Consider the following 6,941-nt stretch of genomic DNA (forward strand, 5'->3'; position numbering starts at 1 on the left):
AACCTCTCATCTACAGCATCTAGAAAAAGAAGAATGAAAACCTTCCCACAGTTAGTACAAGTAAAGAAATCATAAAAACCAGAGCAGAAATAAATGAAATAGAAGTGAAGAAAAAGAAAACAAAGATCAATAAGACTAAAAGCTAGTTCTTTGAGAAGATAAACAAAATTGATAAGGCATTAGCCAGACTCATAAAGAAAAAAAGGGAGAGGACTCAAATCAATAAAATTAGGAATGAAAACGGAGAAGTTATAGCAGACTATGCAGAAATACAAAAGATCCTAAGAGACTACTACCAGCAACTATATGCTAATTAAATGGGCAACCTTAAAGAAACAGACAAATTCTTAGAGAAGTAGAACCTTCCGAAATGAACCAGGAATAAACAGAAAATATGAGCAGACCAGTCACAAGCACTGAAATGGAAACTATGAAAAAAATCTTCCAACAAACAAAAGCTCAGGGTCAGAAGCTTTCATAGGTGAATTCTATCAAAAGTTTAGAGAAAAGCTAACACCTATCCTTAAACTCTTTCATTAAATTGCAAAGGGAATAACACTCCCAAACTCATTCTAAGAGGCCACCATCACCCTGATATCAAAACAAGACAAAGATACCACAAAAAAAGAATTACAGGCCTGTATCACTGATGAACTGGATATGGAACAAAGGACTGGTTCAAAATGGGAAAGGAGTATGCCAAGGCTGTTTTATAGTCAGCCTGCTTATTTAACTTGTATGCAGAGTACATCAGGCTAAATGCTGGGCTGGGTGAAGCAGAAACTGGAATCAAGATTGCTGGGAGAAATATCAAAAACCTCAGATATGCAGATGACACCACCCTAATGGCAGAAAGCAAAGAGGAACTAAAGAGCCTCTTGAAGAAGGTGAAAGAGGAGAATGAAAAAACTGGCTAAAATTCAACATTCAGAAAATGAAGATCATGGCATCTGGTCCCATCACTTCATGGCAAATAGATGGGGAAACAATGGAAAGTGACAGACTTATTTTCTTGGGCTCCAAAATCACTTCAGATGGTGACTGCAGTCATGAAATTAAAAGAGACTTATTCCTTGGAAAAAAACTATGACAAATCTAAACAGTGTATTAAAAAGCAGAGACATCACTTTGCCAACAAAGGTCTGTCTAAACAAAGCAGTGGTTTTTCAAGTAGTCATGTACAGATCTGAGAGTTGGACCATAAAGAATGTTGAGGGCCAATGAATTGATGCTTTTGAACTGTGGTGTTGGAGAAGATTCTTGAGAGTCTGTTGGACTGCAAGGAGATCAAACCAGTCAATCCTAAGGAAATCAGTCCTGATAATTCATTGGAGGGACTGACGCTGAAGCTGAAACTCTGATCCTTTGGCCTCCTGACGGGAAATGCCGACTCATTGGAAAAGACCCTGATGCTGAGAAAGATTGAAAGCAGGAGACGAAGGGTGAAACAGAGGACGAGGTGGGTGGATGGTATCACTGACTCAATGGGCATGAATTTGAGCAAACTCCGGGAGATATTGAAAGACAGGCGTGCTGCAGTTCATGGGGTCGCAAAGAGTTGGACATGACCTAGCAACTGAACAACATCACTGATGAACACCAATGCAAACATTCTTAACAAAATACTAGTAAACTGAATCCATCAACACATTCAAAGGATCATATACCATAATCAAGTGGGGTTTATGCCAGGGATGCAAGGATTCTTCAATATATGCAAATTAATCAATGTGATATACCATATTAACAAACTGAAAGATAAAAATCATATGATAACCTCAATAATTGCAGAAAAATCTTTGGAAAAAATCCAACACCTATGTATGGTTGCTTCTGTTTTTAAGGCTGAATTATATTACTTTGTGTCTATGCCACATTTAGTTTATCCATTTGCTCTTGTGGTTAATGCTGCTATGAATATAAGTGTACCTATATCTTTTCTAGTCCCTGCTTTCAGTCCTTTGAGTATATACTCTTATGTGGAATTGATTGATCATACTTTAATTCTATGTTTAAGTTTTTCAAGATTGGCCATACTATTTTCCACAGTGGCCGAATCATCTTACTTTATTCCTCGTATGGTCAATAATACGGTTGTCTATGGATGTATTCATTTTGTTTATCCCTTTATCCATTGATGGACATTTGCCTTGTTTTTACCTATTGGCTATCGTGAACAGTGCTGTTATCAATATATCTGTATATCTGTTATCATTTCTTTGGAGGTATATATCTAGGAGTGGAGTTGTTGAACCATATGTTAATTGTATATTTATAGTCTTAACCTAGGCTGCATCTTTTCCATTTTTTCAAATAATGTTTAAAACTTCTAATTTCTGCACACTGTTGCCAACCTATGTTATTTTTAGATTTCTTGATTTTAACCATTATAGAGTATGCGAAGGAATTGTTGCATTGCTGTTTTAATTTGCATTTCCATCATGACTAATGCTGTTTGACATGTTTTCATCTACTTGTTGACTATTTATATGTCTTGTGTGGAGAATGGTCTGTTGAAGTCATTTACTCATTTTTAAACTTGGATTGTTTGTCTTTATGTTGTCAAATTGCAAATGTTCTTGATATACTCTGGATAATGATACATCAGATAAATAATGTGCAAATACTTTCTTAAATACTATGGGCTATATTTTCACTTTCTGATTTGTAACTTTTGATGCAAAAAGGTTTTTAATTTTGAGGAAATCCATTTTATCTATTTTTTCTTTCATTGCTTGTGCTTTGCTCTCAAGTCTAAGAAATCACCAATAAATTCAAGATTTATCTCAATGTTTTATTGGAGCATTTATAGAGTCACCGTTTGGTATCTGTGGAGCATTGGTTCAAAGACATCCAGGCACATCAAAATCCATGTGTGCTGAAGTCTCTTATGTAAAATGGTATAGTATTTCTATATAACATAGGCACATCTTTCTATTTGCTTTAAATAATTTCTGGATTACTTATGTCAGTTAATATAATGTAAATGCTATATAAATATTGTACCTGCAATGTAAATACTATGTAAATATTTGCTGGTATAGGGAAAATTCTAGTTTTACTTTTTGAAACATTGTAATTTCTTTTTCCTAATATTTTCAATCTGGAGTTGGTTGAATCCATGGATATGGTGTGTTGGTTGTAATTTTACTTATTAACGTTCAAGCTTTTTATGTATTTTGAGTTATTTACGTATATGGTAGGAGGAAAGGGTTCAATTTCATGTGGATAGAAAATTGCCCAGCACTATTTGTTAAAAACACCATTTTCCTACAAGTTAATATTGCTAACTGTTGTCTAACATCAGTTCACCATAGATGGTGGGTTGATTTCTTGGATCTCCAACCCGTTTCATTCATCTATATGTATGTCTTTATGCCTCATAATCTCATAGTGTTTTATTTGCTATTGCTTTGTACTAACACATAAAAATGGGAAGTGTGAGCCTCCAGGTTTGATTTTCTTTTTGAGATTGCCTACTCCTGTGACAATCTTCTTTTTGGTATCAAGCACACCTCTCGCTTCACTGTCTTGGATTCCACATCAACTGTGGGTCTTGATAACACTGAGCAAGAGGCTGTTAGAAATTTTCATCATCACTAAATTCACAGATAGCTTATTGAAGTTCACGGGGAGACATTGTGAGCTCTTTGGGGATCTTGAAGTCTAATACTCTGGCGTTTTCAGAGTAATTCAGTTGATGAAGATGGTAATTACTCTGGTGATGCCTGAGAAAAGCGAAGGGAGTCCTTACCTAGTGGGAGGCATTATTGCATTGGATTTCTCATATGGAAAGACAACAAGCACAAATCTCTAGTTCCGAGAAGGACCAGGGAACAGAGACACTCATTACCTTTCTGGGTAACACTTAGTTCTCTCATGCCCCACCCCCCCGTAACTCCTGCCAGAGTTCCTGGATGATGACCTTACTGATGACATTATGTGTGTCAAGAAGGTTCTGGATAAAGTAGGAATTAACTCCTGGAGAGTCCCCGTTCTATTTTCTCCTTTACCTTCTTCTCCTTCTGAGCTCTTTAGTTCTATTACCATAGCCCTTTTTCTTTATATCCTGGTATTTTAAGCTAGAATGTAGTCTTCTAAACAGAAATCATCAAGCAGACTCAGATTTCAAGCCTCACTTACTCCACTTTTGTTTAACAATTTTCCTAACAACGATTCCCTAATAGAGGGCTGAAACCGAGGATTTCCTTTAATGGGTCTTGCACATTTAATTTGACTTGTTTAGACCTAAACCCTAAGGCAAGCTCTTTGTACCACGGCCCTACTATCTTCTCGGAGTTTAAAAAAAAAAAAAATGGAGGTGGCTCAGTGTCTGTTGCAAGCTGGCCAGGAAAATCTTTTTGGTTTTAATTTTCACCCTCACTCTTCCACCTCAGCTTTCCTGGGGACAAAGGTAGATGGAAGTCAAGCTAAGATCCTGTCAGTCAACCTGCCTTGTCTCCTTTTTGATCAGGTTGGCCCATAAAGCATTCTGTTCTGAGAAGCTGGGTCAGCAGCTCTATGAGAAGCTGTGAACACCTGCTGTCTTTGCTGCTTCTGCCCTCTTTCTGTTCCTGGAACTCCTTTTCCCTGTGGCCACCTTATTTTGCTTCTTTGTACTTTCTTGAAGCTAATTTGTGTCTGAGCCCCGGGCCCTGTAGTGACACCATTGGACATGCAGGGACTATTCTCCAGGGATACGTTACTGGTGCTCTGACTTTTGATCCTTGCTCAGCGCCCACAACGGCACAGGAATGAATTTAAGCTTTTCTGAAATGTTGGTGGGATTTTCACAGGTAGAGATGTGGAGTGGGAAAAGGACAGGAAGCGCAGGGACTCCAAGAATCTGAAACGGGTAACTTGAAGGGGGTTGAGGTATTTCCTTACCCTGAGATAAGAACATACCCTTCAGAAATTGCTATGAGAGGAAATCTTTCTAGAAACAATAGGTGTCCCACATCTCTTTATCCACTCCTCTGCTGATGGACATTTTGGTTGCTTTCATGCTGCTGCAATAAACATTTGGGTGCATGTGTCTTTTTGAATTATGGTTTTCTCTGGGTAATGCCCAGCAGTGGGATTGTTGGGTCAGATGGTAGTTCTATTTTTAGTTTTTTATTTATTTATTTATTTAAATTTTATTTTATTAGTTGGAGGCTAATTACTTCACAACATTTCAGTGGGTTTTGTCATACATTGACATGAATCACCCATAGAGTTACACGTATTCCCCATCCTGATCCCCCCTCCCACCTGCCTCTCCACCCGATTCCTCTGGGTCCTCCCAGTGCACCAGGCCCGAGCACTTGTCTCATGCATCTCACCTGGGCTAGTGATCTGTTTCACCTGTGATAATATACATGCTGTTCTTTCGAAACATCCCACCCTCACCTTCTCCCACGGAGTTCAAAAGTCTGTTCTGTACTTCTGTGTCTCTTTTTCTGTTTTGCATATAGGGTTATCGTTACCATCTTTCTAAATTCCATATATATGTGTTAGTATGCTGTAATGTTCTTTATCTTTCTGGCTTACTTCACTCTATAATGGGCTCCAGTTTCATCCATCTCATTAGAACTGATTCAAATGAATTCTTTTTTATCGGCTGAGTAATATTCCATGGTGTATATGTACCACAGCTTCCTTATCCATTCATCTGCTGATGGGCATCTAGGTTGCTTCCATGTCCTGGCTATTTTAAACAGTGCTCGATGAATATTGGGGTGCACGTGTCTCTTTCAGATCTGGTTTCCTCGGTGTGTATGTTTTTTTAAGTATTTTTTATTAAAATTTTTTTTTATTTTTAGTTTTTTAAACAATTTATTAATTACTTTTAAATGGCAATGACCCTTTTAGCATTTAATACCACAGAATCAATGTAGAGATGGTAACTTATGTCCAGATCAAACTTTCTAAAAGGCAGTCATGTGGATATTTGGAAACAATAAGAAATGTTGGTATAGATAACCAAATACGGCTACCTCAGTCTGAGAGAAAAGTATGTGAAGCAAAGGGTATCAATAGTTCATCAACATCACTAAAACACCGAATAGCAGAAATCTGTGTTTCACTCTATGGAATGTGAGGATAGTTTGTGTGAGCCATTTCGTGCTCATCTGGTTGGCCAGGCTTCCATTTCTCTCCCAGTAATCCATGACTCATTTGAAGAAAACAATCTCAGAGAGTGTGTGTGTGCTAAGTCACTTCAGCTGTGTCTGACTCTTTGTGACCCTATGGACTGTAGGGTCCCTTCTTTCCCATGCATTCTAAGATCAAGGAAAATCAGGAGAATGTCTCCTACCCAGTTACATCTAATAATTCATACTGCCTTTTCTGCCTTGGTTGGACTGTAGCCCATCAGGCTCCTCTGTCCAAGGGATTCTCCAGGCAAGAATACTGGAGTGGGTTGTCATACCCTTCTCCAGGGGATCTTCCTGACCCATGGATCGAACCCATGTCTCTTATGTCTCCTGCAGTGGCAGGCGGGTTCGTTACCACTAGCACCACCTGGGAAGCCCTCTCAGAGAGTAGAGTACAGTTGAAAAATTATGTGTTGTTTTTGCCTGTATTGGGTCTTCACTGTTGCACATGAGCTTTCTCTAGCTGTGGCGAGTGGGGATGCCCTTTAGTTTCAGTGTATGGGCTTGTCATTGTGATGGCTTCTTTGTGCAGAGCACATGCTCTAGGGCACGTGGGCTTCGGTAGTTTTGGCACACAGGCTGAGTTGCCCTGTGGCACCTGGAACCTTCACAGACCAAAGATCCAACCTGTGTTCCCAATTGGCATGCTCAACCACTGGACCATCAGGGAAGTCTTAGTTTTAGTTTTTAAGGAACCTCCAGATAGTTTTCCATATTTACATTTTGCATTCATATTTTTACATTTACATTCATACATACATTTACAATTACATTCAAAATGTATTTACATTCATACATTCATAA

This window comes from Muntiacus reevesi, chromosome 4 (genome assembly GCF_963930625.1).
Source record: "Muntiacus reevesi chromosome 4, mMunRee1.1, whole genome shotgun sequence".
NCBI lineage: Eukaryota > Metazoa > Chordata > Mammalia > Artiodactyla > Cervidae > Muntiacus > Muntiacus reevesi.